Below are 12,866 nucleotides of genomic sequence, written 5' to 3'. Positions count from 1 at the left end.
GAATGTAGCTTTTTTTTTTTTTTGGGGGGGGGGGGGAGGGAGGGTGGGAGCATGGGATGGGAGGGATAACTGTTAGATAGTGGCATTTGTGGAATTTCCAGGAGAAATAACTGAGTTCTAGAAATTCCATCCAGTGAAAATTAACACATGCAAAGCAGACAAATTAATAAAAAGCACAGATTAAGAAAAGACAAAGGCAAACTCCTTGATTTGCCATAATATCCCCTCCAAAGAATCTGTCTCCAGATTCTTTGCACGACACAGTGTAATATTTGACTCACCAGTGAAAGTACACAAGTTCTGCCCACTGTCTCTGGAAAACTTTGGTTATGTCAAATGACCTGATCCCCAAGTCATTGTGTGAGCTTCAGCTGATATTATCCTTCAGTTTTCAGTGACGGAAGAAATTGAGACAGGTCAGCTGCTCTCCAAGGACTTCTAAAACTCACTCTCTGCTCCATCCTCTTCCTCTAATTAAGCAAAAAAAAAAAAAAAAAAAAAAAAAAGAACACAAATAACAGAGCTTTTTTGGTCCTTGGCAACCTTCCTGGGGAAAGGTTCCTGGCTCCAGATCTGGTGCTGAGCTTGACACGCAGCTTGTAAGAAGAGTAAACCAACTAAGAGGTACTTCAGTACTCTCCACAGGCTTCATACAAATGCTCTCACTTGTGATTTCTAGATGATATTCAGAGAAGGTGAACAAACTAAATTATTTATCAAGGCAAGGGTGGAGAAAAAGGTGAAGGGAAAAATCCTTCCTCATCCATTCACGTAGTGAGAAGAAACCATGAAGCCTGGGATTAGTATGTACCAGGAGACAACTGCCATATCTTCTGCCAGTATCGTTTTTCTCATCAAAAACCCCTTGTTGTTCCAACTGTGACAATACTTGCTTGTCTTTTTGTTACATTCTCATCTTCTTTTGGTTATCCAGTCATTAGCCATCAAACTCCATTGTCATGACCATGCCATTTTTTGGTTCACTGTGGGTCAAGAATAACAAATATTTTTGATTGCATCTTATTTTCTTGGTGTCTTTGGGTGGGTGGTGGGGTGGGTGGGGAGCAAACAGTTAATCTATTTCATTTTAGTGATCAGCATCAGGAGTTCTGGATGGTTAATTTTTTGTCGTTACCCTGTCCCCATCTCATAAAGTTTCATTTACTGCCTTTTTAAACAAATGATGACTCCAAATCTATTTGTCACACAATAGCTCTCAAACATGCCAAACAATAACTATTACTATTCTTGGTTTGTTTGATCCAAATGGCATTTGCAGACATTATTCCTCCCCTCTCCTTGATATGACTTGAATAGAAACCTTTAAATAAATAAAACAAAACCCAGAGCAAACCTCAGAAACAATAAACCAACATCCAAGCCCTGGAAAATAATCACAAAAACAGTGGCTGTTACAATTGTAAGTGGGGAAATCCAATTATGAGATGTCAATATTGTTCTCCTTTCAATTGCTTCAAAAAGATTCATATGTGTATAATTTTTAGGTTGATTTCACTGGCTTTGTCAAAAAGAAACAGAAATTATGTAGCTGTAAGAGGACTTAACCCCCAAAATTCTTCTTGTACATAAACATGCAAATACACGCACACACATGCAAACACGCACACACACAAACTCACACACAGAGTGATCGATATCAATTTTCAAATGTACTATTGATTTCAGTAGCCCTTAATTTCAAGACAAACAATAGTTTCTTTTGTAATTTCCATGCTGCTGATATAACTGCCATCATTGCTGACCTGTATGTTGTCAAATAATATTGATTGGGTATGAAATTAAGCAAGAAGGGTCTGGCAGCAAGGTATGTGATGGGAGGGGAGAAGAATACGGGTGACTTCTCATTAGCTAAAGGAATAAATAAAAGGGATGCAACAACTTTATAGGTCAAGTAGCTGAGAAGGATGAGTCCTGAGGCTGGGCTTTGGTCTCCTTGAGAAACTTTGCACCCCTGAACAAAGTATTTTCCCTTCCTTTCTCTCAGTCCTCCCCTCTCTAATGGTGGTTTCTCCTCTCTATTCAGACTGTAAACTCGTGCGAGGGGATTTTAGCTTGCATTCATTAAATGTACTTCTTGATTAAGCCAGGGAAGAAGGATGTTTTTATGACTAAACCACTGGGGACTAAACCCCGGGTTTTCTCTCTGCTGCACCAGTGGCTGATGAATCCAGAAGTGTGTTTCCAGATTGCTGATGATTGTGCATGGTCCCTTTGCATGATCTTCATTCTTCAAGGCAGGGCTACAAATTCTTTGTTTGACTTGTCCATTACATTGTACAGTTTTTATGATAAGGGATAGCGATTCATGCAGCTCTTACAGGGCCCTGTCCTTGAGCCTTTGGAGGCTGCTTGGCTACAGATATGTTTCTGGAAGTGCTGTAACTGTGGCATGTACCATAACTGCAGGTGCACAGCCTACAAACCAGGAGGGCAGATCCAGGATTAGATGTCAGAGCTCATTCAGGTGACTAGATCATTCACCAGGATTATCAGATCCTTAGCTTTACTTTGCAGGACTCCATCAAGTATCTTGTGCTCTCTAAATCAATATTAAATCCAAAGTATCCTCATAATCACATCTAAACTTGGAGTTATGGATATTTGAAAGAAGCCTCTGGCTCTCACACAGAAATGAGAATATTCATTCACTTGCCTGGACCGCATGCTGACTAGTGTAATTATATTCTACCAGCTCAGATTTCTCCTGCAGTATCTGTTGGCTTTGATATCATTCTTAACTTCCTGTCCTGAGCTGCTTTGTAGTATTGCTCTGTTTTAAATCATCTGAATCAGCCATGTATCTGCAGTGACGATACCACAGCTGACTCATGCATTAATGTACATACATCAGCCCAATTAATCTTCCTCCAAGGAAATTGCATAAATAAGATCTTATGACTACATGTTATCCAGAACCTTTAATCCTAAAACATTTTAGGATGTCTTGCTAGGCTATATGTATATGTACATGCACATATATACATTTATGTAGATACACACACAGTGAGAGAGAGAAGAAAGGCCAGTAATGCAGTGTTTGGATCCAAATTTGGGTCACAGCTGTAAAAGATCCAGCTTCAGGGTATTCTGATACTCTGTGGACTTATTTACACTAACAGTTCACTTAACTGACTTCATTAGGATTCGGAAGAATTTAGATGCAATATACCAGGTTAATCTATAGCATAGATATGAGCCTATGGGTAAAATCTTAGGTCCCTTTGGAATCAATGTAGAAATTCCCAAAGGAGTGGAAACTTCTTTCTGTCTAGGAATCTTTCCCTTTGGCTTGACAGTGCACCCCTCACTGGAGTGGGAAGCAGCTGCAAAGCTTTAATGAATGAAAAAGAATGTAACATCCAGCTAAAACTAGAGTGGGAATTATAAGTAGGGAAATCAACCAGCAGTTACTCAAATTTAAATCTATTGAGGATGCTGGGGTTAATGACTAGTTTATGCACTACATTTCCTTCCTTTAATATTATTTTAATATTGTTGTATTTTATTTTAATTACATTCAATCTTAGTTTTTCTGTTACTTTATAGAGGAAGCACATTTGTGCTCGCTAGCTTGGGAAAAAAAGCAAGAAGCAAATGTCGAACTTACACCACCATATGGGATCTAAAGCTTGGTTTAATTCTGGTTAAGACAGATCTAAATTAAAACTACTTTCCTTTCCCTGTGGACCCCTTATTTAAAGATGACAGGTCCTGGAGTGTGTGTGTTTGTGAGACTAAATGTGTTACTGAAGGATCATGAACAGAGCCCAAGAGAGAAGTAGAGAAAAGGAACAGCTAGACGTAATGGATGACTTCAGATACTAAGTCTTGTTTCAGTTTCCCACCCTTTTGAAATGCATCTGCCCCTCTTGTTCTATATGAGGATGTCTTTTATCTTTCAGTCTGCTTTGGAGAATAGCAAAGTAACTATAAGAATCACATAGGTTATGGAGTATGATGGTATGCATGGAAGGAATCTATTACAGAAGCAACTGGTCAGGAGAAGCCTTTAAGCTGTGTATTCTGGTGCATGAAAAAGGAAAGCTTGCATAATTTAAAAAAATCACTACTATATTCTCCAAGTATTTACTTATTTAGTAGGGAAAATGCAAAACATTCTGCAGACCCACAGAGATAAAAATCTCAAATATTAGACCTTGGTTGCTAATTGCTAAAAAAGACTGTTCAAATTTTGTTACATTTATAGAAATGTCTGCCAGCAAGAACAAAATGGTTAAATAAATAAAGGAAAGATAAAATAGATGTGAATGCAACTGTGAGCATGAGGTTCTTCAACTCTCTAGAAACAGCTGACAGCTTGGGAAAGAAAATTCCATGGACAAATTCATTTTCCCCCACCCTTTAACTTCTTGTGGTCGATGAATGGCATTCCTTCACAGTTTTATCAATAGAATGTAATTTTGGCCAAATCAGTCTGTCAACAAGGAACAACATCAAATCATTTTGTCCATATAAATAAATCACTTGCTGTTTGTTATTTCTTTTCTTTGTTTGTGGATGAAATGGGACTATTAAAATGCCTTATGTAGCCCAACATAAGAATGGGGGAAGATGCTTCGTTGTAGACAAAGCACACAGCATAGGCAAAACTGCCATCATACAAAGAACCACAGAATGCAAAAGATGCAATAAAGTGACTGCAAAACAACTTTTGATTGTCCAGTGCCTTATTTGTAAATTGAACCTGTGGTGAAAGTGATGTTTTGAGGTTCAGCTGTGGAGCTCTTTGGTATAAGCACAGTAAACGTGTAATATCATAATGATTGCTGTATTGAAGGGCCTGAGAGGCAGTTGTTATCACTGACTAACATGCAAGAAAGTTGGGAATGTCCAGTTCAGTGGACATTCTTAGTTAGAGTGTCTGCTTTTCATAGAAATGTCTCCAATTTCTCCTCCTGACTGTTTCCAGTGTTCTTATGAAAACTCAAGTGTTGCAGTGTGTGTGTGGGGTGGGTTGATAAACTGTCTTTTCTGAAAGTTACTTCCTCAAGCTCATCGTTACAGGAGGACCCTCCTTTCTGTCACTGCAGTCCTTTCTCCCACCCACAGGTTACTAATTCCTGCCCCTTTCCATCAACTGCTCAGCCACCTGTGTCTCCACCAAGGGAACCACACAGGTCAGATGACCTCTCTTAGTACCGCCCAACTCCTTAACAGTATGAGCTCTGTGTCACAAAGCAAAGATATACTGTAGAAGATTAAAACTTGGGATTTTTCCATCTGACGTTGTTTCAAGCCAGAACCTCCCACATTTAGGTTGATCCAGGTTTATATACTTTCATACACCCATGGGAATATCTTTGTTATGATATCTCATGCCACAAGAATAGATGGATGAATGTAACTGTTTCTATCTCCTTGTAGGTCCTCAGAATTATGTAGGAAAATATGGTACATACTGTGTCTTATATCAAACAAAGACAGGAAAACTGGGACCTGTTTTACTAAATAATAAGCTACATGTCATCACAAAAAACCCCAAAACAAACAAAAAACCCAAAACAAACCCCAAAACCACACCCCACAAAAAACCCCACACACAACCAAAAAGCCAAACAAAAAGAACCAAAAAAAACCCTAGTAAATTCATAAGGATAATGACTTTCACATCAATAGATAATTTGGGACAAGGACTCACAAGGAGTCTTGATACATCACAGCAGAAAAGGAAATAGACCTAGCTGTCTGTAACCCAGGGTATGGTCTGGTCTTTGGATGTTCTTTGTTCTCATACCAGGAGATTTCAGGCTTTAGGACTCTAGCTTTCTGCAGGGCTCTAGACCTTCGAAGAATACAATTGCTGGGGCAACAAGCACATGAGGACATAACTTTTACTGGAAACTGCAGCATGCACTGAGGCTACAGGGTTTAATAATGAATGTGTGAAGAAAGATGAATATTTAAGTTCATGTTCTCAGAGCAGGACACATGTAAACTAGTCGGTAGACTTAAAGTTGCCCTTCTCAGGAAGACAGGTGCCTAACTCTGGGTTGGCAGAATGATTGCTACCTTCTATTTGGCATTCATAGCCACAAATGCTCTTTCAAGTCTAGCCTGGTTGGTAACTATAAGTTTACAATCATCTCAGTAGTTGGATCACAGTTCAGCTTCCCTCTGTGTTTGCAGTGATTTAAATTTGGACCTCCTCAGCTGTGGATGACTGCATTAGCTTCAAGACAATACATTGCTTCATGCATGGAAATGTTATATTTGTGCCCAGAATTTCTCAGAGGTGTTCATGACTGAGTCGAGAAAGTTCAATGATCTGAGAAAGCTGCAGGCCAGTCTTTTCATTTTATCTAGGCTAGGAAAGAAGAGATATTAATGAAATTCCCTAGATAAAGAGTAGTCCCAATGCCCGTTTTGGTACCTGCTTAGCTCCTTGAATATGTAAAAAACATCTGTACAAAATGAAACAGTTTCTCACAGAGGATTTGATCTCAAACCCATTCAGAGCGCCCAAAGCCACGTGGCTGGGCTACAGTCCTAGGAGACAAGCATGGGACAGATTCTTAACTTGTGGGCCTGAGTGCTGTACGACCGTGAATTTGGACCCAGGTGAGTTAAGTGATAACTGGGCAAAGACTAACCATGAACTCCTTTCATTAATCTAACTCTGCATCAAGCAGCTGACCATTGAGCGCTGGAGGCTCTTAGCCTGAACCAGCTGTCACTTAGACAAGAGCAAATATATCAGTTGTCTGCAACCTCGTTGCTGCTCTGGAAGAGAGCCAGAGTGGGATGGGGGGAAGAGCAAATGATCCAGGCACTAAGTCAAGCACGGCGTCTTTCACTCTGGATAGATTGGAAATCAGTGCTCCCAGGGCAGAGGCCCTAGGGAAGGATAATGCTTCCCTGTGCCCCAGTCTTCCGGTCTCTACATTTCTGTTATATTTTTTCCCTTCATTTTCCATACTCCCCCATATTTGTTGCCAGGCCGAGTCCATGCAAAAACAAACTGTAGATGCCTTAGAGTTTGTTCATTTTTGTTGTTTTGTTTTGTTGTTGTTTTTCTTCCTCAAGTCCCCAAAGAAACATCAAAGTACAAAGGAAAGAAAGCAATACTGAGAATAAGAGTGAAAGCCAAACAAAAAGACAGGATAAAAAAAATAAATAAAAGAAACTAGCGATGGCCCTGGGGAACTTTCTTCAAGGGGGTTAGGCTTCCTTCAGAGAAAGTTTAGATATATGTTTGTTTATTTGCATTTTCAAATTGGGGCTGTTTGTGCACATTCAGAGGAGAAGAACAAAAGGAATGCAAATTTCAGGGGAGGTGTTTAGTGCGGCAGGCTGCTGGCAGGGCCACCTGGCTACTGCAAGCAGCCCATTGCCCGCTGTGCTCACCTGCTTAAATATTAACAACGAGGGGGAAGGAGGAAATGTATCAATTAAACATCAGGAGTGTCTGAGCAGGGAGATGGATTGTTTTCAGGATACAATGCTGGCAGTCGCATACCCTGACTTCTGCTCCTGGCTACTTAACCCTCTGAACACTAACCCATGTTAATATGCGTCTTCCCTCCCTCCCCATCCTTCCCTGTGAGGACATGACTGTGACACAGACAGGGAACGACATGCATTTTCCAAAAGTGAGGAACAGAAATTCAATACTAGTCCAGAAGCGGACTTGAGTTGACTGCAGCTCCAGACCAGAATCTGGTACCTTTCTTCTACAGAGTTTCCACCCAAGCTGTCAGGTGTTTTGCACAAAGCAGAAGAGATGCACACAGAAGAAGCCTTAGTGAGTGCAAATTAAACAACCTGACAGTTGCTGAGGATCCTGTCTTTGCTGTGTGGCAAAGGAAACCTGTGCCAAAGTCAGGAAGCAAACTCTAATCTGTCTGAACTGGAAGACAGACATACATAATAGTCTTAAAAAAGAATAACAAACTGCATCAGAGTTAGGTCCAGCAGCCCCAAATTCTGAGTGCTGCCAATAATGGGTGCCTAGGGGTAAGTGTAAGAAAGGGTAAGAAAAGAATAAGTGTGTATATGTATATATATACTTTTCTTCTGTATGGTCTCCTAGCCTCCTGAGTGATATCCTGAATGTAAAATGTTTTCTATATATTTAGTAACTCTTAACTGATTTATTTTCCATGAACTCTTTTTTCATTGAATGCATGTGAACTTCTGACTTCCATGACACTCTGTGACAAGGAGCTCCTCCATTTAAATATTCTAATTACACAGCTTAGCTTAGCTGTCGTGTGTTAGATAGCACGTAAATAAACCTGTGATCAGCTAACACAAGCACTTTAGGTAGTGGTACTTTTCCACCGTAAAAAGCAGGAAATTCTGCTTATGGGAGGTTACTCCAAATTGTGGCACATTTGGTGGATGGGCTTAAAAAGAGGATAATCTGGAAAGTCCAAAGCAAAGGAAGCTCATACACAGTGATCTGGATGGGTGATGGCTTGTAGTCATGTGCAGTGCTACTGAGGCAGAGCGAAACATGCTTTCACCTACACAGTTTCACCTGCAAGCTTGGCAGTCATTATGGCAGATAGCCTGGTGGTCTTCATTTCCAAAAATCCTTTCAGTTCCTACGAGTACCTTAATTTGGTATCAGCCTCATTTGGTTTGAATTTCAAGAGATTTAAACTAGAACATTTTTACCTCTTCAGCTGGGCCATTTAAAATACTTGCTGATAGTTCAAATCTGCAGATAATTTACTCTCCCAGTATTTCTAAGAACTAATTACCTGTGTGTATAAAATGATGAAATCTCATTATATTTTCTTTAAAAAACCCACTATGAATTTCATTACATTATCCAATTACTGCTGTGCTTGTACAGTATTATGTTACCACCCGATCTCAGGCTATTTACTGTACAGATGTGTTACTTTAATTAAACAAATGCACTAGTTAGTCATACAGGACAATGTTTATTCAGAACAAAATTCTCAAGCACTGACCATTGATCCTGACTTTAGTTTAACCAGTGAAGGTGAACTCAAGGCTTAGTTTTGCAGAAAGATTGATCTTTCTGTTTCCATAAACTTTTAAGCAGCAGCGATTGCTTGGAGTTTCTTAAAATCAAAGCCAACATTCTAAAGCTGGATAAAGATCTTTGCCCCAAGATAAAACCTAGAATAATGTATTTAAAATTGTCATTATTATTTTTCTATTTGCAGTGGTGAAATCAGATGAAGTAAGGATGAATGAAAACATGAAGCAGAGATATCTGAACAGAGCAGATGAAAAACAATTGGAAAGAAGAAAGAGAGGAAAGAATGACAAAATTAGTTGCTCCAGAACCCTCACTAAGTCAGTTACACAGGAGGTGGACCTTGGTTCTCAGAGTAGTGTTGTACCCTCTTGATCAAGCTAAAAACTTACAATAATAGAACCAGTTCATCAATTGGGGGGAAAAAAAAAATACTGCTGACTTTCGAGAGGATTATCTATTTTAAAACAGTTGTGAAATTGGACAGTAATATGTATTTGCAAAGAAGAAAATATAAGAAATTTTAAAAGAGATTGATTAAATAGTGTCACTTCTTTTCCCTTTGCAGGTAGATATCTTGGTCTTGCAGCTAGTCTTCTGCTGAAGGAGGAATCAGTGACTACATGTAAGGGTTCAGCTCATATACTATACTGATATTATATAAGTTAGCTGTTTAACGAAACTGATCAAATCAGAATTTGGACAAATCCCACTTTCAGAAACTTCAACCCACTTCCCTGTATGCAATTCTATGTTAAGTTAGAAAAGCTATGGTAGAAAAAACCCTTCCTGAGCTGTTTGCCACAGCTCCCCACAAAGGAACTGCAGAAAAGATCTAAGGATGATGCAGCATTTCTAAAAAGAGAAACTTGCCACTACTCCAGTGGTGTTGGCAACTCCTGAGGCTGTGTGTGAGTGCCATCTGCTGACCCCTGCCATGGGGAAAACAACACAAAACCCACTGGTCTCCCACTGTTCCTCTGGGTCTGCAGAGGAAGACTCCCCACCACATTGAGCGCAAACCCATTAACTTTCCCCATAATGTAATACATTCTCTACGGCAGGTGCTTTCTCCAGTTATTACCACTTATTGTCTACCGCTAAGACCTCATAAAAGTACAATGGTGCACCCACTCTGTGCTGCAACTGCTTTTTAATCTAAAAGCCTATTCCAGCACCCAACCCTTACATACTGTCTTGACATGACCCTGAAGATTTCCTTAGCTCCTACAAACACAATCTCTTCTAGAGCTTCCTGCAGCTAGGGCACACCTTCCTAGTACCGCCTCTTCTTCTTATGTCATATGGAAAAAAATAGCACAGTGGGACACCAAAATCTATGCATCCTTTAAATTTGGCTTATATAATATATGGATGATATTACAGTAATAAATGTATCAACCCGGGATTGAACTACCTGCGCTGTATGTCGTAGCTTTGCCACAGGTTGCTCCTGTGACATTGGGCGTGTCACTGAATCATCCAGTGACTCAGGTCGCTATCTATAAAAGGGGGATAAGAATATTTCCTCTATTTGCCTGTTCTGGGTGGATTGTGAGCTCATTAAAGCAGGCACTATTTCTTTTTTGTGCATTTCTTATAGAATCTGCCACAGCATGTTCCCTCTGGCATAGTGAGGACTGCACAGCTGCAGTACATACAAAAATATGGTAACATTAATTTAAAACTCTTTTGAGGACTCACATAATGCTGGTTTTGGATTTTCTCTTTTTTTTGGAAGTCTTCTTCACAGGGGAAATTTCACTCAGAAAGAACAATAGAGACTAAATTAAACTGTGAGACCATTGGGAGAGATTCAAACATTTCAAGTAACTGTATTGATATCTATATGCATGATCTAGCTACAGTGGTACAGGATTGGAAATCAGGAAAAACAGAAAAATTTTCCTAACTTACAGAAGCGATAGCATCCCACCTTGCTCACAGGCTTTACTTGTCAGAGAAAAAAATGCCTCATTCAGATTACCTTAATTTTTGAATTATCCAGACCCTTCCACAGAAAGCTTAGGGTCTAAACCAGAGCAGGGTTTTGCTAGACTTGTTCTACATCAGGAGTCAAAGGCCAGAGAACTGAAAGTACATGTCCAAGTCTGCAAATACAGTCATGCTGCCAAGAATGGGAACTGAACCCAGACCTTCCATGGATTATATCACAAAGAGACACACATGCACTCTGAGCCAGCAGTATTGACATCTGTTGGTCCTCTGATATCATGCGATGGTGTTTGCACAGAGCTGAGCACAGGTGAATAGGCTGTGCCTCTTGGCTGGGCTCAAAGTCTCGGGCATGCTGACACATGACGTGTATTTATACAGGTTTTAGTTGGCCCAGAATACATGCAGTGAGAGCGCTTGCCACAGCCCTCAGCATACAGCATCAGTGCATCCCACCTCCTAAACTTTGGCCACGAGAACAGCTTTTCAGAAATTGCTTCTTTAACGCAGAAGAGAAAGTCAAATAATGCATTTCTTCCTAAAAGCCGCAGAAGAAAGTGAGAAAGAGAGGAAAAAACTAGCCCTCCCTCCCCTACCACCTCCCAACATCAACAAATTCCCACCTCTGCAGGCACCACATTTCCAGCCTTTAAATAAATAACAACAGCAACACCAACCTTTCTATCTCCCCTATGTAAGAGGAGAAACATTCTGGCTTTGCCACATGTCCTGTAATTATGGGTCGAACCCCTGTTCACAGGGGTATCGATCTGCTGCTAGCTGAGTCTAACTCATTAGGTATTCTTTCATTGTTTCCTATGCAAATTAAGTTAATGAGAATTAGGAACATAATGGAGCCCATTCACCGTTCTAGTTGGTGGAAAATGGGTTTGACTACCAATTTTCCATTACAGCTGTTTTGTAATTACTCTGGAGCACTCTGCATTCTAATGGAGATCCTGAGCTGATCTGACAGTCGCTTAGCGTTTTTTTTCTTTCCCCCCCCCCTCGTCTCTCCCGTCTTCTTCTTCTTCCCAGAAAAATGTAAAATTTTTCCATTAAAGCTCTGGAGTTTGATTTCTAGTGCAGTTTAAAAAAAAAAAAAAAAAAAGAGGATTTTTTCCTGGAATTGTTTGCCTTTTCTCTTTTCCTGAAGTCTGACTTGGGGGTTAGTTTTCCCTGGGAAAAACAAAGGAAAATTAAATGGAAAGCATCATGGATTTTATTCCTTTTACCTTGGTTTCTAAAGGAAATGAGGCTTATCATGGTCAAAGAGCACGTGTGCTTCTGACTATCTGTCTGTCTGTCTCACTTTACAGACTGATTAGCTCATTTCAATCAAATTTAGCTGAGGGTTGGAGGTGTCAAGGATATTAAATTACTACAAGCTTCAGAGAAGAGGCATCTGAGTAGCAGAGAAACACTCTATGAGCACGGCCGTTAAAGGCAGGCTGCAGCTTGAGCCCACCCTCATTAGACACGAAAGAACCCACACAGGAGAAAGCGGTTTTGAACATCTCAGCCACAGGATCAGGGTTTGCACTTCCCTGACACGGCACAGTCTAGCCATGAGACACAAAGCCAGCGAAAACCAGGCTTCATTAGTTCCACTGATCACACAATGAGTTGTTTTTAAGTCATTGAGTCTAGAAGCACATTTAAAGCTGCAAAAGAAATTCAGGGCTTCAAGACTTGGAAACTACTCTCAGCTATTTCTCTACAGAATGCATATTATTAATCATGTTAATTACAACAGTGTCTATGGGCCAATCAGGTATGGAGCACCGAACAGCATCTGGTCCTGGCCCTGGAAGCTTCTTAGTCTTATCAGACAAGTCATATATGAGCATGAGAAGAGGATGGAAAACATGGAGTTGGATGTGGCAGTGGTGCTGTCCCCATCAAAATTGTATTT

The sequence above is a fragment of the Grus americana genome, chromosome Z (assembly GCF_028858705.1).
Source record: "Grus americana isolate bGruAme1 chromosome Z, bGruAme1.mat, whole genome shotgun sequence".
NCBI classification, from domain to species: domain Eukaryota; kingdom Metazoa; phylum Chordata; class Aves; order Gruiformes; family Gruidae; genus Grus; species Grus americana.
This window is presented reverse-complemented; position numbering follows the sequence as displayed.